This window comes from Sphaeramia orbicularis, chromosome 3 (genome assembly GCF_902148855.1).
Source record: "Sphaeramia orbicularis chromosome 3, fSphaOr1.1, whole genome shotgun sequence".
Taxonomy (NCBI): domain Eukaryota; kingdom Metazoa; phylum Chordata; class Actinopteri; order Kurtiformes; family Apogonidae; genus Sphaeramia; species Sphaeramia orbicularis.
Window position 1 is genome coordinate 41957759 of NC_043959.1, and position 23709 is coordinate 41981467.

At 38.0% G+C, this 23709-nt stretch overlaps 1 protein-coding gene across 1 annotated transcript in view; it reads left to right on the top strand.

Annotated features, from left to right (window-relative positions):
- Positions 1–17194: 17194 nt before the first annotated feature.
- esrrga (estrogen-related receptor gamma a) overlaps positions 17195–23709 on the top strand; it is a 151264-nt gene continuing 144749 nt past the window's right edge. Inside the window, exon 1 of the mRNA XM_030162072.1 lies at positions 17195–17453. The gene's annotated coding sequence lies outside the window, so the exon portion shown is untranslated. The remainder of the gene's footprint in view (positions 17454–23709) is intronic.

Consider the following 23709-nt stretch of genomic DNA (forward strand, 5'->3'; position numbering starts at 1 on the left):
GGCCTCATCCCATGACAGAACCCTCCTCACTGCGCTCACTGGCTGCCTGGTCTGGCCCCGAGACCTACCAGCCTTCACCTCACTCCACCACATATGGGCTTAGAGGCGAGCACACACACACACACACACACACACACACTGAGGATAGGGGCCTGGTGGTGACCTGGCAGTGAAATCAGAGGGTGAGAACAGAATCTACCCAAACTGAGCTGACCTCTAATTAGTGCTTTTGGCAAAGTGGCCCTTCCCTCACACATAAGCACCACACTCAAGCACACACATACACGGACACACACATGCTGGAAGGTGTAATTCTATGAGCGTGTGTGTGTGTGTGTGTGTGTGTGTGTGGGTGTCTGTGTGTGTGTGTGTGTGTGTGTGTTCTTGGGGCTGCATGCACAAATTGACTGCATTAACATTCTGTGCATCGTGGACTGCTTTCTTAAACATCACTGCAGCTCAACGATGACCTCACTATGCAACATGTAGCGACGTGGCAAGGGGTGAGTCATACTGTGTCAATATAAAGAAAATGTAAAGAAAGAAACAAATAACACAAAAACAGTTTTTATCTTAAATTTCTAAAATGAATAAACAACTAAATATATGTTCCAGATTTTCTACCATAGTGTGTTATTTTATACTATACTGTAATTTGTTTATTTAAATACTTTTACTGTTTATTACCCCACCCCCCCAAAGGGGAGGCAAGGGGTGTTGTTTTTGGTTCAGTTTGTTTCATACCAAACTGGGTTTATAGATTGCCAGTGACCCAGAATACATGTCATTACATTTTGGGAAAGGTAGGTCAAAGTTACAATTCTTTATCGTTTTGTTGTTTTTTTTTTAATCTTCCTATTTCCTTATAATGAGCAAAATACGTGCGAGGGGCAGGATTTGTTGTGCCTGGCACCTCTTGTTTATAATACAATTACCTAAGGCTAATTGTACTGCAGTGTCTGTATTGCTAAATCTTCATTGTACATCTAAAGCCTGTGTTTTTAACCTATTTTGTTACATATTGTCACTAACATGCAATGTTTGGTCTTGAATATACAGTCCTTTTTTTTACCAGTCTGTCTGCTTATTTGTCAGCTGGACTGCATAAAAACATCAAGTTTGTAAAGATTTGTGCTCTTCTGAGTCGACATTGTCACTTTTAATTTTCCCTTCTAAATTATCACTCTGACTAACTCACCCATTAACCTACCCATCCTCTAAGTTCCTTTTTACTTTTTCCCCACTTAAAGACTGTAGGTTATTAATTTATTTTGACCCTCAGTGTCTTGGTTGTTCTTACACAGAGCCTCCTTTCTCCTCTACTCTCCTTCTTTTTCTTCTCCTCTCCCCCTTTCTCCCTCAATTTTCTTCTTGTTTTAGAGACACTATCTAATCTCTCCCAGGGACAGCAGCTGTCTATGCTACTGAGGTCCTGGCCACGTTGTATATTCATTGAAAAAAACATAGCTTAAAAAAAGAGCAGTGTTTAGGGCGAAAACTTCAGATTGTTTATTGATTTTTATTTGTGTTGTTGAATAAGTCTGTCTGACCATGCTGTCCCAGCGGGGGCTTTTCATGGGGCGTTGCATCAGACAGATACACAAGAACATGAACCTGGACAGCTAGGCGCAAGAGTGCACATGTATACACAGGCACACACACACTTTAGATCTACAAAATATTCACTTCATTACACAAAGGATCTTAAGGAAAAACCCACCTTGACATTTCAGGTTTATATCAGTGACACTAAATCCAAAATTCCATTCTGAATTCAGGCTGCAACATCACGAAATATGAAAAAGGCCAGAAGGTTGAATACATTTGGAGGTATATCAAAATGTAACGGGTCTCATTCACAAATATTTAGTTTCTTAAGGTTATACATGTGAGAAACAATGCAGTTTTTACAGCGGGACTCACAGGTTTAAATAAATATGAACCTGCCATAAAGAGAGAAGTGCTTTTCTCTTCACTTAAATCCATAATTTACACAAGGTGCCTTTAGGCAAGTCAATGAAACCACTACTGCTTCAGAATAAGCAACAGATCAGACTTGTCCTCTTCACATTTGAGGTATTACTTCCCAACAATTAAAGATGAAATAATAGACCTCACAGTAAATATAAAAACAACAATGTAATTATGTAAGTAGCCATTATTTAAAGTCACAAATCAACGCTGAGGTTTTAACAGCTGTACCCGTGTAAGAAGCAGACAGAACCACCTGAAACGAAAAGGAAACAAATGATAGAGCGTAATTAGAAAACCCAATAAAACGCTCAGAGGAGGGAATGATAGAATGTGAACATTTGGATTTCCTTCAAGTCATTCATCTGCATCTCATAACAGACTGAGTGTGCTGGCCGGCTAATGACGACGACAGATGCTTAATGCCTCCTTCACAATACTGACGCCATAAAACACAAGGCAAACAGGCGTCACCCTAAAGCGCTGTCTGTCAAGCCATCACCTTAACTACACTGGCAATAGCACAATGAATGGAGGGCGGGAGAGAACGGTACTGAATGTGTGTCAAAGTGAGAGAGAGAGAGGGGGGAGATGAACCTGGATGGATACAGGGAGAAAGATTAATTGACACTCAGAGAATGAGAAAGACAGAGTAAAAGTGTATATACTGTGTGAGGTCGACAGAGAAAGAGCTGGGAAATGAATGAGGAGCCTCTTAGGTAAATGACCGAGAGTATTAGACTGTCTGTCATCCTGATTAAAGGTATCACCAATTCATGATTACTGGCATGTATTGATGAGTGACACATATAAACACAAACACATGGCACTACACTATGCTTTTTTGTTAAAACAGAAAATGAATGAGATCTATTGTTGAAGACCTTGATAAGTGTGTTAAATGTTAAAATACAACGCTTTATATTCACCAGCTGCTTCATTGCTCCAGTACAGGACCTGTTCACAAACAATGACACTGCTTTTATGTCGGGATACAGTTCACTCACTCCTTTGTCACTTTATCTCAATGTCACACTATTAGCAGTTTATGAGGAGCTGTTCTTCGAAGTTCTGTCAGAACTTGAATTAGGTTTAAATCGGCCTCGGATGCAGCCAAGTCATGCACTTCCCTAAGTACCACGATTTGTGGAAACACTAGGTTTATAACAATCAGAAGACCTCTGAGGTAATCTCTAACATAGATCATTAAATATAGAACAGCAAATTACAATGTCACTTAGTAACATCTAACATAAACAAATTAACCCTTTTGTGAGACAAGTGACAGTTTGAGGCATGAGGACCATTTACAGCAGCCGAACCATAGACCAAACACAGATGACTTCTATATCTCTTTTTTTCTTTATCAGTTTGTCAACCACAGGACAAACTGTCATAAACATTTGGAGTATATATATATATATATATATATATATATATTTTTTTTTTTTTTTTTTTTTTATTTATTTTTTTTTTTATTATTTTTTTTTTTTAAAGACATTGACTTAACTTATCCACTGACAAACCACTATGTGCATTTCGCTAGATCTATTTTGATTCATATTTTTAACTAACACATGCAGTAACACGGATTCTAACAAAAACCTTAATTTATACAAAAATGCTTTTTGAAAAGTTGGTGTAAAGATAAAAGGTAAACATGAATCAGCACAAATAACAAAATACTTGTTCAACCAGCTGCAGAACACTCTGATTCTTCTATTTTAATTAGAAACAATGAATTCTTATGTCATAACATTGTTATGCATTTTACCCTACCTGATGCAAAAAGGATCCATGGCCCAGTTTGGGTCCACACCTGAGACTGGGAAGAGCCTGGTCAAAAGTTTTAGGTGAAATATTTCCTTTTAGTGAAAGCAGGGCTTTTAAAGGTAGAAAAACACATTGTTTTGCTTTTAATAATAAAGGACTATAATTATTTTTGTTGTCATTTTATATGATGCAATCCACCGACTCAGTTATACATCGTCCACTGTCTTTAACTCCGTAAGTTTATGTCAGAAGCCAGTTTTGGTGTCAGTTGTGAACATGTAGCTGGTTAAGGTTGTGTTTTTCCACAGCTTTGTGTTCACGTGTTGATGTTCTGAGACCAGATGAAGACTGTACTTACCAACCTCTGTGAAAAAAAGTTGATTGACTGATATCACTTTCATCTTTACCTGTCTTGACCAGATTTTGTCAGATTAGAATAATGAAATCCACCAACAGCACCTCTATGTTCACCAGAACCTTTGTTATGGGTAACACAATTTATGGGATTATAAATATGATTTCAGTTATGTATAATATGGGAACAAAATGTAGGTCCCAAAAATATGTCATTACCTTTGATGGAGAGTTAAGACTTATTTTAAGGTTAGAATTAAGATTAAGATAGAGCTTAGGTATGGTACGTCTTGAGAAACTGAATGTAAGTGAATGTAAGGCCCATAAACACAAGACAAGAAAATGTGTGTGTGAGCTGGACCTGTTCACGTCTACATACAGTATGAGTGTTTATGCACAGCCTGTTTGTTTATGTGTGTGTCATGTTTGTGCAGCTCTGTTAATGTGTGTGTGTCACACATCTGTTGCTGTGCGCAGTAATTTGCGTTCTCAGCTTGGTGCCCTGGTAATTATTCAGACGCTACCTTTTGCTCCGACATTAAAAGCCTTCATCTGGCGGACATGAAACAGCAGAACGCCCGATAAGGCTTCAAACGCTGCCTGCCATCCAAAGAGAAGCGGGAAAGGTGAAGAGATGCATGGTGGATAGATGGGATTGTTTTCCTCTGGAGCTTTACTTTCACACTGGTGTTATATCTTCTCTGCTCAAACTGCACCACAAAATGTGTGATCACTGGATTCTAGAAAGCAGGAAAATTGAATTAATATTCTGTTCCAGCTTTTGGAATAAATCATATATGGTGCACTGTGGTATTTTCTTTAGATGGTTTAGAGTAGATGCTGACAGAGAGGGAACAAGATGAATATGATAGGAAGATATTCTATTTCAAATGGTAAAATGTCAGGTTGCTTCAAGGAAATTGTGTTATTGCATATGTACTGTACATACAACCCAATAACTGCTCATAGTGTACCCTGAAGATGGTACAATAGCACTTAAAATTACATGTTTAAGTGCAAATTTTATGTATGAAATCACTTGGATGCAGTGTTGCCTTTTGCCTGGTACTGTAAGCCTTCTCATCTTCTGTCTTCATATTTAATTAGTTAAATATTGCCAAAATTATATTTGTCTTTGCCGTACCACACTTCCAAATTGCTCCTCAAATTCCAAAGTTATTTTCTTGGCTTTTACATACACTTGTGATTGCCAATGTGTGTATTGTGCTCTCTTTTTGGAACCAGCCATATTTATGCTTCTGACTTTATAAGCCTTTTAAGAAGATTTGTAGTTTCCCCTGGCCATCCATCTTTGTGTAAATTCCCACCTGCTGGTGCTGCTGAGCATTTGGCCACAGGAAGGTCAGTTTATAGTTTCCTCCTCTTGACTCCTGGATCCTGTTGTTAAATGTTATTAAAGAATCATTTCTATTGATCACATTTGATTTGGAGAGTGTGCTGCAAAGTGTCCTTTTGAAGGCACTGGTGTTTGTTTATTGTCTAAATTTCTGGCGACATCTCACTACAATATATGAATTTATATGTTTGACTTTGGCACAAGTACTGTAGAGTTGGCCTCCAAATATTGAACTGCATCCAGACGTGTGTATTTGTGTGTGTGTTGAAGTCCGCACAGGCCTATCAGTTACAGTATGCCAAGCAGCATCTTCACAGGTCAGTTTTTCTCCGGTCTGTCTAGTTTTGCCTTCTCAAAGTCAGCTGAAAAGAATAGACACATTTTTAAAAGATCTGCAAAATGTTACATGATCTGAATAAAAGCCACTCTGTGACATACAACCACCTCACACCAAATTAAAATTAACTCTCTCTGGTACCAAAATGATTCTTAAAAAAAATATTAAAACTCAGAGCGGTGTTTAATGTGTGGGTTTGACCACAAAGAGAGAAAATTGTGGGGAATCCATATATGGTGTTCCCGTCGTTGGAAAAAAATAATAAAACATAACTTCAGATGAGGTGGAAATTTAACTAAAAATCCACACACGTTGTTTCTCAAGGGACCGAGTTCTATGTTCCCTCTGTTTTTTTCTTGTTATCGTCACTGAAACAAGTCAGTTTTTCCGCCCATCCATATTCATCACTTCCCTCTGCATGAATATTAATTCAACCTTAAAGACAAGTGCTGAAAAAACAAGAAAATGAATGTGGAAAAGGAAAATATGACAGAGTATGTGCAATGTCGAATTCATGTCAGTTTCAAAGCCCCTGTGTCTCTATTCCTGTGGCTGACTTGTACCAACATGCTAATCAGCCTCTCGCTGTACGCTGTTCTGGCTAATTGTCGACAAATTATCTCAACTCCAGAATAATGTATGCATGGCCCTTAACTGGTACATTCAGACAAGCCAGTCAAGTCAACTGCTTCTGTTTCAACAAGCAGCTCAATGGTGCCATTTAAATATAGACTTGAGTGCTGTGCAAATTATTATGCACACTTGAGTCATTGTCTTGTTTTCCCTCATCTTATTTCATTTTGTTTTGCATCTTTTTTTCTGTTTATAGTTGGTTAATGCACATTTTCCCCCCGAGTTGAAGCAATTGGGCTCTTTGTTAGAGTCTTTCACAGTTTTCCTCATCTCTTCTTGTATGGCTCATAGTGTCTCTATCGCCGGCTAGTCTTGCTGGCTCCTTTTTTTTTTAATTGAGTTTCGTTGTAAGTAAAAGCTAATATTATTATCATTTCCTGACCAAGAGTTAAATTAGAAGTAGCTTAATTACACTGCGATTGTCTTCAGTGATTGAATTTCAGTTTAATCCTTTGGGAACCCACAAGAGGAAGAGAGCCTGTTGGGAAATTTATTCAGTCATTTAAACTGGAAACCAAAATGTGATGCAAATAAAATCTCACTCAAACATTGGAAAAACACAATATTGCACGACTGGTTTACAAAAATAATACCCATTAGAAATAGTTTCATGTGTACCTTGGGAGCACTATTGGGAATTGTGACGAAGAATCAAGAGTCAAGGCAACCAATTACATCAGTCTATTGGCCTCTAATTCCCAATGACATGACTGAGTGCAATCCGGATGTAAGCATGTCCTAAGGGAGAGCTGGAGGAATTTTTCATTAGATCATTACATTAGGAAAGTCTTCAACAAGGGTGAAAGAAAGTAAATGGGGCATACATTGCTTTTGTGCCTTGTGGCAGTTAAACTAAGAAAACCTAAAAATCACTGTAAATAAAAAATATGATTGTAACTGCCAAGATCTCTGATGGCTTCATAGTCATGTGATCACTGGGACAGAGAACAATGTCATAGATTTCAACATGTCCCTGACAGATTCAGAGCTCTGGTGAGAAACTAAAAAGTGTTTTTAAAGATGAATATTTTCTGTATTATGTTTCCTTTTCACCTGCCCAAACCCTCATTGCTTATTACAGAAGTGGACAGTATGAACATAATAAAAAGCCAATAATGCATATGTTTTGTAACCAGGACCCCCATAACAAGAGTCTTGACAACCTGTGCATATTGTTCTCATATGTAAGGACCAAAGTGGTCAGCAGGACTAAACATGAAATTTATGACCTTATCAATTATGCATTCACCATCCTGTGGTAGTGTGTCACTTTGTATTTATTACACTGTGTGTGTGCATGTCTGTATGCATGAGGTAGATGACAAAACTAGGACAGAAGACAGCCATTCAACAATAAACACATTATAGGGGTCAAAACACAGAGGGCTGGATTGCGCATTTGTTTGTAAACCGTCTGCATTTTCCATGTGTGAGGGGACAAGAAAATGTCACTGAAAACACTTTTAGACCCAGAAGCGGAGCAGAGTTTGGTTAGACCTATATACAAACTATTGTTTAGCTTTCATATTCCCAAAACCAGCTATTCTCTGCCTTTGCCAAATTTGGGTCAAGACCCAGTGCTTTTCAAATCCCTAATGTCTGAGTGTGTGTTCATTTGTTTAAGTGTGTGCCATCTGGAACCTGATCTGAGCTTGCCAGGTTTTACTAAGCTAAAATGCAATGTCCCTTAGCTGACTCAAACGCCACAGACTTTCCTTTGGTTAACAAAAAACGGTAAACGGATACCTTTAAATTACAGCATCGGCTTTTGGTCTGAGGCAGATATCATCTCATTCCATTTTGTGCAGAAAAATTACATCAAACCTGCTCGAGGCACAGAATTAAATGTATATCATGAATGTTTAAGTTTATAGTCATTGTTTGTTACCCAAAACAACTACTTTGTGTCCTTGAAGACTCAGGAAATACTGTCTGTGTACATTAGATTAGTTAGAAACCAAAGTTACTCAAGGCTACAATCTTCCATGTTTTTCCATTTAACTTATGTCCCTTATTGCATCAGTTAAACTCACAGTATTTCTGTTGACCAAAAGCTCGCACGGTTTTCCTTTTGAATTGATAGTGTTAAAATATTTAAGTTCTAAATGTATCTAAATAATATCTATGCATTTTTTCCTCACTTATGTTTCTGGCTAATAGGGCCTTGACATGTGTGGCCCCTGATAGAAGCGTCTGCCTACTCCCATATCACAATGCTTGTCACTTGTTATCAATAGATTCATAACAGAATGGTGGTACCTAATAAATATGCCATGATGGGTGCAACAAATCAGCTCTTGCCTCAGATTTATGCCCTTAATAACTCCATTTGGCATAACGCTGACACCTGCTCGGCCAGGCAAAATGGAACTAAATATTTCAATCAGTGCCAAAGCACGAAGAACTCTTTCTTTTCTCCTTGTTTTATCTTTGACTTTCGCACAGTTCTTTTAGCTTCCGCCTTTCCTCGTGCCCTCTACTAGGCTGAAGTATCTGTATCTATATCTTTTCTTGTTAGTCTCTTTCTCTTGCCTCCTTTTTTTTAGTGTGGGAATCATCTGGCACATCTCTTTTAGGCATTAGTTTATGGGCCATGACATGAGCTATGAATGAGAAACAACGAGAAAGACCTGAGAACATTAATCACGGAGTAACATATGGTAATAGACGGTTATCAATTCGCTCACACTCTGTGATTAAGAGAAGGAGAAGGAGGTGCAGGAAAGGAGGTGAGTGAGGGGTGAAAGTGGAGGAGTGAAGTGGGTAAAAGATAAAAGGCCACAAAAAACTGAGGGGGAAGACAACTTTTGGCAGGTTCTTTAACAGGTACATTAATTATAATGTCTTCTGAGACAGTTTTTTTGAGGTTATGTTTTTGTTTATTTCACAAATTAACTGACTAAAAACATAGTAATAAATCAGTCCACCTCATGAACAAATTAAGTGATTTGAAGGTCTCTCTGCCAAAGCATGTGGAAAATCAGACAGAGATAAACTGTCATCAGGCTTTTCCAGACAAATGTCATAAATAAAGTATATGGACAAACACAACTGTTCACTTTGTCTTTTGTTCTGAAAATGTGTTTATAGATAACCAGGTACCATCTTAATAAAAGGTTTACAGTAATAAGATTTTGGTGTGTGTTTTTGTGGTCGTCCCCATATTCATTCTAACAAAACTTACACGCAGACAGAAAAAATACACAACCCATGTAAACCTCTTGAGTACAAGTCAGGACATTGATGTGTAAATAAGATAAAGTAATCTGACTTTACACCCCACTGCGTCCGTGCTTGGGGAGCGGAGCACTTCCTGCCTGCCTCCTCCTGTGCGTTTTTGTGGAGATTTATAGATGATCCACCCTGCTCTCATCACCATGCGGTTGAATTATCTCATCGGTCGCATTAATCTGCCGATTACATTTGATTTAATTTTCATAATAATTAAAGTGAACCATCACTAAAATTAAAAGCATTCAGGAGGTGTGTGTGAGTGCATGCTTGCGCACGTGTACATGTGTACATGTCCACTTTTTTATTTATTTATTTATTTGTGGGGCTAACGCAGGGGGGTTGTTAACAGGATGGCTGGATGAGGCAGCTTCTGCTCATAGATGAAAGAAACGGTTGATGTTCTGGTATTTGCAACTTTCTTTCTCTGAGTGCATGTGTATGTGCATCTCTTTCATTCCTTGTCCTCACCAATCTCCCTCCATCTCTATGCCACACTCTCTCTCTCTTCATAAAGTGATTAGATTGATAGGTGCAGAAGGGAAAGAAGGATAGAGAGGAGTGGACAAAAATGATTAAATTAGCATATCACAAACGCCTCACAGTGACACAGTGACACCCCCGGAAAACAAAATCCCAGGCCACCTGACGTGGAGCCTGAAGAGCCCAGGCACCTCTGAGTGTGTTTCAAACCCTGCGCTGCAAGATTAAAAAACCTAAGCCTGAACTGGAGACAAAGCAGGAGTAAAGCCTCCCGGTGCTGGGGACGGGCTGTGTGATGTCTGCATTAGGTGGCAGCAAAGATACAGTACTCCACTTCCTTGCCCACAGTGTCTTTCTCAGCCCTTTCTCGGAGTATGTTTTCATGGCTGTGAGCGCATGCTCAGGTATTTCTTACTTTATGAGGACTTACATCCATTTCCACAGTTCACTTTTAAAGATGAAATGAAATCTTAATGCTAAACCAAGCCCTCAAGGGAATCACCTTCTATTCTCTTAGCTGAATAAATGCCTGAAAATACTATTCAGAATAATCAATTCTAAGACTTAAAGCGGAATGAATATATTTCAGATCTGATGACAATGTGTGTTTTTCTCATAAACAAATAGCAGACCTTACCAATTTTTTTTTCCAAGTATCAGCAGCTTAGCCCAGATGAACCATCAAATACATAATTTGGTTATTTATTAAATAAGGATGATATCAAGTGATATTGATAAGGTATGGTTCTATGGTACAGAATTAGTGCTAGAAATTGAGCTGCTTTTCATTAATCCTTTTTGCATTTCCTATCACAAAGTGTTTGTTATATTTGGTCTTAAAAGTACCGCAGTCTCATATCTGTACACAGGTTTACAGATTGTACAGTATAATGCACACTAAACCCTATAATTACTTCATTTGTAGGTTTGTGTTTTAAGTAGCACAGTGCAGAAATGGCATTTCTCTAACAAATCAGAATATTTGCCAATTCATCCAATCAAATAATTCCCGGCACAATCGCAGGGCCAGAGGAACTCTGCACACAATGAGCTAATGAAATCAAGCGTGCGGCGCGGGTTTGCATGTTAATGCTGGCAGTGGGTGTCGATAGTATTTAAAGATGTCAGCAGGTGGATAGCGAGATGGATGGCCCTCTGCCTGCCTTTCACTTCCCAACCCAAGGAAGTTAAACAGCATCTGCCTTAAATAGAAAACTTCAATATCTATTTGCAGAGCAGGATGGTAGACAGAAGAGTGAGGGGGAAAAAAGAACAAGGGAATGGACAAAAGGCACAGAGAGAGGAGGAGAGAGAGAGGAAAGAGTTGAAATAAGGCAATAAGTCCCTGACCTCAAGTGCACATTGCGACACATTGACGCTGTTGTCATTTGTTAATCAATAGATGTGCTATGCAGGCTATACATTTAATGGCATGAGATTGGCAAACCTGGAACAAAATTAAGGGAAGACAGAGACCACAGCCTGTTTTTCTATTTAATCAATTTACAACCTCAATGACTTGAACACAGGAAAACATGACTTTGAGCCACACAACACTTCAATTCAGGTTGAGAGTCAGCAGTCATTGCACTTAATTTAAGCTTTGTTTGGCCTGTTTTGGCCTATGACGGTCTATCACAGTAGAAATGTTCCAGTGAAAGTGAGTTAGTTTATGCCATAATGAAAGACGTCTGAACCTGAAGAAATGGTGTGACTCTATAACCCAGATTCTTAGAAATGTCATTCCTATATGAAATTGAAATTCCAAGTTGGTTTTGTACATGATGTCGTCACATTATCACATCTTTATAGACTTTGTTCTGTATTAAATCAAGCACTGATATCTCTTCCCGACGTATCCATTGCACAGTCATCCAAACCTGCTGATATTTTTGAGGAGATGCATCTTTAGGCAAAATAAATAATTTGCATTTTTGTTAAAAAACAAAACTAAAATTTAATGAATTAACAACATTAAATTATTGTGTTGAAATAAAAAAGAATGTGGGCAGAATTACAACTATAACAAGTAGTGCCAGGCACAACAAACCCCGCCCCTTGCACACGTTGTAGCTTATTTTGGCATCAATCCAGCAAATGTCATCATTTTTATGCGTGTGCTGATGTCAGCACATCAATTGCCTCTATATATGTGTATAAGTTTGAAGTAAATTGAAAAAAAATTTTTTTTATAGACATTTGAAATTTCGCCCATTATAAGAAAATGGGAGAAGAAAAAAAAAGATTTTAAAAATTCATTAAAAAATGTGAACTTTGACCTACTTATCTCAAAATGTAACCACATGTATTCTGGGTAACTCGCAATCTATAAACCGAATTTGGTATGAATTCAACCAACAGTTTTGCTGCTACAGACATGTGAAATTTTGCCCATTGTAAGTAAATGGGAAAAAAAGATTTTTAAAAAATTCCCCAAAAATTTAAACTTTGACCTACTTTTCCCAACATCTATTCTGGGTCACTGACAATCTATAAACCCAATTTGGGTTTAATTTTTTGTTACATGTGGATGTAAAGTCAAAGAGAAGACCCAACCTTATCCAACCCACCCCGTTTCACCTGAAAATTCAGAACATTTTGGCCAGTCCCCACTTTGCAGTAGATCTTCAATGTGTTTTTTGAGGGTTAAAGTCTAATTTTAGGGTTAGAACTGGATTTAAGGTTAGAACTGGGTTAAGATTAGGATAAGGAGCTTGGGCTAGCATAATTAGAACGAGTCTCCTCACAATGCTTGGGGTGTGTGTGTGTGTGTGTGTGTGTGTGTGTGTGTGTGTGTGTGTATGTTATATCATGAGGACATAAATCTTTTTCCACAGTCACTTGTGGGGACTCTTTCTTTATGGGGACAGAATGCAGGTCCCCATAAAGTAAATCATTACATTTTAGCAAGTGTGTGTGTGTGTGTGTGTGTGTGTGTGTGTGTGTCTTTGTGTAGCCTACCCTCATTATGCTCCATCTTCATTAATAACAGCTATGCTATTTAATTTCTTTTGCAGGACCTAAATTAAATGTGTCATCCTTTAAAATAAATAGTGTAGATCTCAATGTCCTCTCTCCCCTTCTCTCTCTCTCTCTCTCTCTCTCTCTGTCTCTCTCTCTCTCTCTCTGACTCTCTCTCTCTCTTCTTATGTCTGCTTTTATCATGCACACACACAAACAGAGGAGCTTGTTGGGATGATTTGCAGGATAAATAAAGCATTGCTCCAATTAGTCTCAAGTCAAATAAATTAGTCATAAATTCAATCAACATGATATTATGGAGCTGACATTCATGATGTAGTGGTCGTCTATAGAAATATATTCCCTTGAACATTACATCAGCACCAGAAAGTTGAGATAATGTGGTGAACACTGAGGTTGTCAAATGTCTCAAGAAACCTGGTACATGTGAAGATTTTTTGTTTGATGTTTTTATACATGGAAAAGGTTTGCATTTATGTATCATGTTCCTTTTATAGGTTTTATACATAATACGATTATGCCATGATATTATAATTCTTATAGTGTTAGACCTCCTGCTTTTTGCTTTTTGCTGTTTGCATCTTTGGTCTGCCTTCCTGATTCAGGAGCCAGTACACAGATCTGTAACCAGCCTGCTGTAAACTAGAGCAGCTTGGGTTTTAATCTGGGGTTTAGCCTTCATGTATATGGACAGATAAATTCATGATGACACATTCAACTGAGGGAATACATATCAATGCTTGATGTATTTACTAAGTAAGTGCTAAGTTTAAATTGTATCAAATCCTACACATCATGACATTTGGGCAAACTGAAGAACCGCAGTGGAAAAAAGTTTTCTGGACATCTTCAAAATTTTAATCTCAAATATTATCATGAAATAAAATATTTTTTGTGTTTCAAAAGGTGTGGCTGCATCAGGTAGACACAAACAGATGCACTTTTTTTGTTTACTGTTAACAAGAAAAAATAACAAAACTAAATTCATGACAGTTTCAACATGTCATGTCCTGGTTGTGTTTCATTATGTTGCTGAAACATCCAGTTTTGATCTCGATTGAACAGAGCATGTGCAGAAGAGAGCGTGTGGGTTTGGAGAATGGAACGATACTTGGCAGAGTTTGGTGACTTAAGAGTGATTCATAATGCAGTGCATCACAAATGCATGGGGTGTTTTTCCCACCACTCTACATAAAAGTGACTAAACACACCATACTGTAAGAGTTATAGATATAGATGCTCCAAGTGTCATGGATCCAAGTGTCAAAATTGCCAATCCCAGTGGAAGACAAGAAATTATGTTTTTATATATATGTACATAAAATTTATTTATTTATTTTCACATGTAGTGTCTACATCGGAGCGTCACATAGAAAACAAAAGAACAAAAGGCCATGTGCACTTTTGGAGGATCTCTCTGCTCTGCTCTTCAGTGGGTGTGTTTGTTTTACAGTAGTGCCTACTATTTCTGAACCGGCATCAGTCTGCTGCTCTGCAATATTTTTTTCTCTCCCCTTGTTCCTTTTATTCTTTTTCTCTGTGTTAGTGCATTCATCTTTCTCTGAGACAAAAACAGACAGCATGGCAGGGCACGATCACTTTGTCCTCTTGTTCATTGCTGTTTCTGTCCTCTGTTTTTTTGCACTGTGCTCTGCTCTCTCTCTCTCTCTCTCTCTCTCTCACTCTCTCTTTCTCTCTCTCCCTCACTGTCTCCCTTTCTCCCCCTATTGTTGGCTGTTGTTCTTCCCCCACTCTCTCCTTTCTCCCTTACCCTCTTGCTCCCTCACTCCTGTTCTGTTCCCTCTGTGCTCGCTCTGTCTCATGGGCCCTGACCTCCCATGTGACCCCAGAGAGCTGCGGTGACTTTGGTACACAGTACAGCCTAGTTGGTAGAAGTCAGCGCAGAGGCTACAGATATGAGCTGCAAACTTTTTCCCTCTAGTCAGCATAAAAGTATGTGTGTGTGAATAGATCCTGTTGCATGCAAGTCCTCCATCTCTCTCGGTGTGTGTGCGTACATGGTGGATCCTGTTGCACGGTAGTCCTCTATCAGTGTCTGCCTCCTGATCTGATTGATTGTTCTGGGTAAATTAGGACTGGGCGCTGGTGATGGGGACAGGAGTGAGTTACACCCTTCACCCCTGTCCTTGCCCTCCACCCTCTTTCCCTTTTCCAACACTGTGTCCCTGTGTTTATCTTCCTCCTCTTTATCCTCATCCTTTTCTTTATATATTCATTGTTTCCTGCTTTTTCCTGTTTCTGCATCATTGATCTACTCCTTTTTCTTTGTCATTACTTTTTTCCTAGATGTCTTTACCTTTCTTCTTATATGCATCAAAGTGACATCAGCTGACAGAAACAATTACACACATTCTTTTTTTCATCTGAGGAAATTAAGTAAGAAAAGCAGATGATGCCTTAGGATTCTACTATAATTGTTATTAATCTGGATTTTATTCCAAACTATTAACAACAATTTTATTAGTGCAAGTGTCTTAGCACAGTATGTGTAGCGAAGTAAAGAGCAGTATGAAATTTAAGACTGTGTTTTAATTTAGGTGTAAAGGGATTTATGATATTCATTAACTAATGATGGTGAATTAAAATAACTTGCAACTGAATATCCAAAGGCCCTGACAGACAGAGGCTTGAGCTGTATTTCATCTTTTTTATTAACACTTGTTAGTCCGTTAATCAAAGTTAAAGACACAGTTCTTCCTCTGTTTTAATGTACATTGTTCTCATAAAGTTGGAATAATTTTGTTTTCAGACACATTCCTCTTTTTATTCCCATTTATATACATCAGTAATCACCTTTGACCAGGTACAGTGATTACATACTGAGTCCCATTTACTCTTCATTTGTCAATAATAAATCACATTGTTACAATCATATCATGAGAAGAGGTAACAATATTTTATTTTCCAGCTTCACAGGCAAGAGTGTAGGTGAGAAAGTGAATCTAAAATCTAAACTACACTGTTTGATTTGATGTGTGATTCAGTTGTGGTTGGTATAAAATGGAACCCATCACTGTGTTTTCATCAGTAGATATGTAACTTTTTCGATAGTAGAGTAAATAAACATTTTTTTAATTTGTTTGTTTACTTGTTTGTAAAACAGAAGTGACACGTAGCTGACATGACACTGTCAAGCAGGGATCACAACGTTGTTCCAGACATTTTTTGTAACACAAAAAATATGGTCATTTTGTAGTTCCAATAAATTTTTTCATGAATACACACAAGGCAAAAAATATGCAGCACATGACCAATAATAAGTGTTATTTTGGCCTGTTGACCTATGTTTTGACTCCTCTCCTCTCTTCCCCTCTCCTCTCCTCTCCTCTCCTCTCCTCTTTTAAATATAGTTGTTACTACTAAACTGCTGAATTGGTAACACTGTCAAAAAAGCTGCGAGCAAATGTAGTTGGGAAACTGAACGCCCCCCCTCCCTCCATAAATAGATGTTTGTTTCGGCTCTCTGTGTTTGTTTGCATTGCCTCTTTCTGGATCGGGCCTGCAGGGACCATTTTTCAGGAAAGACAGCATGGCTTTGGGGAATACTTAGATTTCCTCTTTTTGCCCACTCCCACCCTTTTTTGGTTTAAACATCTCTCTTCTCTTCTCTTCTCTTCTCTTCTCTTCTCTTCTCTTCTCTTCTCTTCTCTTCTCTTCTCTTCTCTTCTCTTCTCTTCTCTTTGTCCTGCTTATATCCTACTTTCCACATTTTCAAAACAAATTGTACTGTGCTATGTACCATATGTGTGATGTTTCTTTTCTTGTGTATTTACTCTTGTGTTGTCCCTTTTTTTTTTTTTTTTTTTTGCTTTTTCCCTTTTTTTTTCATTTTGCTGAAATATAGGTGATAATAGTATGGCTTCTACCCATGCTGCTTCTCAGTACAGCAGTTTGTTTCCCTGCAGCAGGACTCTGGCTGACTGTCTGCAGAATACTAGCATCCTGGAGTGGCACATCAGTTTGGTCAGTTTGCCCAGCGCTCCTTCTTCCTCTTTCTCCCTCCCTTCCTCTTTCTCTCGCTTCCTCGTTCTCATACTACCCTGCACTTCATGGCTCAGAGACTGAGCTCTGCCTCTCAGCTGCAGACCGAGAGGAGGGAGGAAAAAAGGAAGGAATAAAGAGGAAAAGAGAGAGGCTGTGACACACTTGCATCTGTTGTGGGAGCATCCTGCAACTGAGAAGCAAATAAGAGAGTGTGAGAGAGGCAGAGAGAGTATGCCAGAGTGAGCGGAGAGAGAGAAAGAGAGGAGATGTCAGACAGCCGTGTCCTTGAGAACTGCACCACAACTCTTTGAAGAGAGCCGGGAAACGGTGTGAGTAACGTGCATCGCAGCGGGATGTGTGTTTTTTCTGTGTGTGTGAATGCGTGTGTGTGTATGTGTGTGTAACCTGCTGCTTGCACACTGACCTGCCAAGCTTACAGTGAAGGGGTTTTGGCTGCCGATCTTTTCTGCTATTGTCTGCCTGCCTAAGTGTTGCTGACAGGGGATTATGGCAAATACAAAATGCCGTATGGACTAAAGAAACACAGTGCCAAACTTCACAGACACACGCATGCATGCATGAAGCTCCATGTTGAGAGCTCTGTTTGACTGTATGTGAATATGTGTGTGCATGTGAACATAGTGTGCACATGAGTCTAATCTAGTGGTCTGTTTTGTTTGTGAAATAAGCAGTATTAAATTGTTGTTTTTTTGTAGAGAATCAGTATAAGAGGCCGTCATTCTTCTGAGTATATTTTTTTCTCTTAAACTGGTGCATTTTGTGGAATTAAAAAAAAAACAAAACACATAACGACATAGAAAAAGTCCACAGGAAGTGAATATTTATAAAAACTGATTCCGCAGACATCTGCTTATCTGATGGGACACTGAAAGTTGGACTTTGCAAAAAAATACACTTGACTACTTTGCACACATGCAATTTCAGCTACTGCACTTTAAATGGCCTTGTTGTCTGGGGGCTGTATGTTAAAACCCTGAGTTTCAGTGATCAGAGCCAAGCAGTGTGACCCATTGAACTATTTGTAACTAATCATAGGCCACAAGCCACACTGCATGCCATGGAGCCCAGTCGGGTTACACTCATCAAAATATAATGAGAGTCAACATGTCACTCGTATTCCTGAAGGCTTTCTGGAGATAAATGTCATTACTGAACACTATTTTATTCAATGTAAGGCCAAGTAGTTGATATCATAAGGTTGGCAGTTAAAATACTGTCTCTTCTTGTCTTTACTATAAGGCATAGAATTATCATGCAGCCAGTGGAAACATATTTAGTGCTACAGGTAGAATACCATCACACCCACATCTAAAATTGCTCTGATTGCATCATGTCTTATGAAGCACTGTGGATATCACATGTCTACTATCATTTACTGTGTTTGATCATTTGTAAGGAGACAAGTGTGGCAGAGATCATCTCTCTTGGATATATTTAGACATTAAATTGTTGCATACTAAGTACATAGATAACATACCAAAAGATGTACATCATCTCTCTTTTTTTACAATACCATGAAAGGAATATTACAGCAATCATGTTTTTACTCTAGATCACATTTGCATTAAAATTGATACTGCTGGTGTATCATCATCACAAGGAATAAAAGTTTAATATACAGAGTGAAACTTGAACACACCATTAACCAAATTGTGTAGACTTTTTTTTTTTATTCCGAAACTAACCAGCAGAAAGCACTTAAATAATTTCACTCATATTTTACTTTTGTTGTGCCACATTAGGAATGTATCTTAATTTTTGCAAGTTTGCTTTCTTTGTATTTCTAGGTATTATGTGTACACCACCGCAAGTCTGAGGAAAAACATTTGTTTCTTACTCTATGTCTACTCAGATGACAAACATTTTATTTACACCAACTTTTTTGCACCCATATATCAGCGTCTGCAGTCCCAATCTGAAATTATATAGTTAAAATGAGGTGCTCATGATATACTGAGTAAATAGTGTTCAAAATATTTATATCAGATCTCATTACTCAGAAGAAGTTTTTCGTATAAAAATGTATATAGGGCTTCAGAGTACATTTTAGATATTATATAATATTTAATACTGAACACATGGCATGATGCTGTTTTCATTTTCTGTATAGTTGTGCACATACACTATGAAGTGTAAAAATGGTACAAATATATCACAAAAATTGTAAATGTGAGTACATTTTTCTATATCACAAAAATTTTAAATGTGAGTACATTTTTCATAACTTCATAGCAGTGGCAGTGTTATTGTTAATAATATGCTTATAACCCATATAGAATGTGTTTATGTTGTCATAAACTGTAGCACTAGAGTAGAGAATGTTTTTTTTTTTCTTTTGTGGGTACCATCCACAACAGAGACTAAAGTTATTGCTACATTATGAAGTGGCTGTAAGAAAGATTTTGTTCATTGGTACTTCTTCACAGTCCCCTGAACTTTGAGGCATAGAATAAATAAGGTACCTGCCTGGAATATATAACCAAACTGACTTAATGCTCTTTAAATATTCATTACATATAATTCATGTTTTTATTCTGGTATTGTATATTATATCCTAATTAGTGTGCTTCATGGGCTGTAATCTAATTAATGTGCCCTTAATATCAATGACTGAGAGGAGTAACATGCAGAGTGATGTCCACAGTATATATTTAGACTCTAGAAACTGTCCCCAGGGTGAGCAAGTAAGTGTGCTACATGTTTTTGGTGTGTAAGCATGGTGTGCAAATGTTTGTTTATGTGTGTACATGTTGCAGTGTGTGTGGAGCGATGTGTTTTAGGCTGTTCCAGCCAACCAATTGAGGTCAGCCGCTCAATAATTAAAGTGTATCACTGGTTAGTGCACAAGCTGGGTCGACCAATGAGAGAGACTGATGTCAGATTGAAGCAAAACACAGTCAGAGTGACTTTGAAAACAAAGACAGAATGGGAGATGAGCAGAGACAGAGCCTGGAACTATGAGTAAGAAAGACAAGTTTTAATATGTGTGTATATGTTCATTTCAGTTCACATCAGTATCCTCTAAATGTGCTCCTATATCCTGATTTGTGTCCCATTTTTCACTTGTTGCATTGTAGCTCTGTACCTTTAGCAGCTCCAAAGTTACAATCATTTTTCATTGTACCTTAATACAGTATTTGAAGACTGAGCAGCTTTACAGCAGTTACCTGAGTAGAATCATGTCAGGTAAGAGGAACAATTTTATCACCTTAGAGTTCAATGAACAGAAACAAGTTGAAATAATATGACACCAGGTTACTGGCAAATTCATTTTATGGCCTGTTGCGAACGTAGTCTGTAAAAAACAATGATGAAATGTATTTCCATGCCATGTTAATCATACATTGAAATCTCTTACAATAATATGTTTTATTTTGTTCTGTCTTGTCCAATCTATATGCTGCATTATAGGGTGCTTAAGTGAAATGAAAACTAAAAAATGCATGATAATTTGTTTTTTGAGCTCTTTAAACAAACACTTACTCAGTGTGGCTTGAACTTAGTTGTTAAGTCTGGAAACAAAACTGTATATGTCCCTTGTACATCAGTATTTGCTGTACTGTACACCATTGCTGCAAATAACTAGGCTGCAGATTGTAAATAATTACACTCTACTTTATTGGCTGTCATCAAATGTATTGCCAACTTCTTTGATCTACAACTCCACAACTGTCAGTCTTCCATTAGTTCAGTTTCTGTCTTTGTAATTCGATTACTGCATCACTCCTAGGCCATGAATATCATGTGAAGGATGTAAACCAATCAGTGAAGAAGGCCTGATGTGAACTTCTATTTATCTGGAATCCTTTCTGGGTGATTTGAGTTCCTATTAATACTCCAGGCAGTGGTTGCTGCCTGCCAGCCTTGCTTACACACACACACAAACACACACATAAATAACCGGAAACTTGATGCTTCTCAAAAACTACAGACTGCAGGCCATTTCAGGCATTTAGAGACAGTGCAAAAGTAGTGACATCACTGTAATCAGGAATTGGTGCAATGTGAACATGTAAAAGGTGACTTGTTTAAGGTTCTTGTTTAATTGCCTTCTTTATAACCTTAACATATTTTTTTTACTACCTTACAATTGTATTTCTGCACTATATACCTAGAGCTGAATTGCCATCTAAAACATATCAGACAACTGATACAATTACTGGTCTGACATCTGACTTATCCAGGGGAGTGGGTGCTTTCATTATCCCATTCATCATAATACAGTGTTGCTATTGCACAAATTTGTAGATATCTTCTTTTTTTAAATATATTTAACATTTTTTATGTAGTTGCACCAGTATCTCTATATTTGTGTATTCTGAAGCAAAAAAAATGCATTTCATATCAACATCTTTGACATTTATGAGTAGAATTACACTGTCACAACAACAATATATTTCAGAATGTGCAACATCACAAGCATTTTCATGGTTAGGATAAGACAAGACTTGGTTTATCAGAGAAAAGCAAAGATGTGGTTGAAAATTCCTCACAATATATTTACTTAGATTAAGACAAAACCATGATCTTTTCATATAGACTTAACCAAATGCTATTAAAACCTAAAAAAAAAAAAAACATAAGTGAATCATGATGCAAACTTCAGTCTCTGCTCTTGTATCAGCTGTCAAGCCCAACCACCCTCTACATAAGGGGTGTCCAATCCTGGTCCTCAAGAGCTACTATCCTGCATGTTTTAGATGTTTCCCTCTTCCAGCACAGTCATTATCAGGCTTCTACAGAGCTTGATGATAGGCCTATCATTTGAATAAGGCGTGTTGGAAGAGGGATACATCTAAAACATGCAGGATAGTAGCTCTGGAGGACCAGGATTGGACACCCCTGCTCTACATATTGAGGAAAAACTCCCATCTTCTGCGAAGGTAAGTTCCATTTAGATTACATAGGTTTGCAGAAGCATACAATGGCAATATTTTATTCTGGTTACATAGTTGTGTTAAAGCTGCGATAACTGAAATCACAGGAACAAGTGGTGCCAGGCACAACAAACTCCACCCCTCGCATGTATTGTAGCTTTTTTTGGCATCAAACCAGGTGATGTCATCATTTCTATGCATGTGCTGATGTCAGCATATCAATTGCCTCTATATATGTGCAAGTTTGAAGTAAATTGAAACAAAATTGATGTTTTTATGGACATGTGAAATTTTGCTCATTATAAGTAAATGAGGGGGGAGGTTAAAAATTCATAAAAAATTTGAACTTTGACCTGCTGTTCCCAAAATGGAATCAGATCTATTCTGGGTCACTGGGAATGTATAAACCCAATTTGGTATGAATTCAACCAACAGTTTTGCTGCTAGAGTGTTAACAATACAAAGAAAGAAACAAACTGAACCAAAATAATACCCCTTGCCTCCTCTTTGGGGGGCTGGGTAATAAATGCAAGAATATGAAAAGTACACAGTCGTTCAGCAGCTTTCTCTTCTCAGTCCAAATCAAAAGACTAAATATAAAAAGATGACCTGTTGTTGTTTTATTCATTATAGAAAAGTGAAACCAGTAGAACTTAGAACAGTAAAATCACATTTAGGTCTAACCTGACAGAATATGATCAGCAATTGGTAACTACAGCTGTCAATGATGAATTTAACCCCCTCACCTGGCTGAAAACAGCTGAAATAAGCAAGGTAATAATGAATGCTCAGACTCTATCTAACACAGCAGCTTTAATTTACTATCATTGAGAAAACAAAAACATAAAATATGACACATAATTTGCAGTCATTGTCCACTTTCCTCTTGAGTCCCTGTTGCCAAACCTAGCTTCATTTCATCTTCCTCTCAACCTTTTGTTTTAAGTTGTTGAGTCTGTCTACCGGTGTCTCTCTGTTCTCTTTAAGCCTTCTGTATTTACTGCTAATCCTTTTTATGCTTCTCCCAGCCAGAAGCCCCAGTGAGATCCTGTAGATTTAGCCAGAGGTTGATCTCATGATTAGTATTCAGCTGTCAGAATATGTCAGTCAACTTTTGGAGGCCCCTCTCAATCCCCACCCTCCCTCTATCACTTCCCCTTCAAAATCTTAATGTATACCTCTGCAACGTGCATTTGTGAACGCAGCATGTACGTGTGTATGTGCTGTATCAGGATGTCTGAAGCTGCATGGTCCTGAAGAGAGAGCCCTGTGTGCATTAATGTAGACACATATCCAACCTCCTCCTGATTTCCCAGGAAGTCGCCCTCCATCATCTTAAATGACATGAAAAGAACCGGAGACAGATATATGCATGAATTAATTGGCTTGAATAGGAGTATTTAGAAGCTTAATCCGTGGGGATTAACGCAAGCAGCCCTCTCTGGATTTAAGCTTCTGTGCATTTGCAGCAGAGAATTGTTTCATTTCCCTCCATCCTCCTCCTCACATGCCACCACCTTTAGTTCTTAGTCAGTGAGCCTCTAAAAAGCTGTCAAGTGTAGGATTAGCAATGGAGAATACCACTAGATAGCTAATTGCCCTAATAACCTTTAAAAAAATATAATGATTTTTGTATTGTGACATGATGTTTTACCTCCAGCTGGGCCAATATTGTTTGTTTGTGT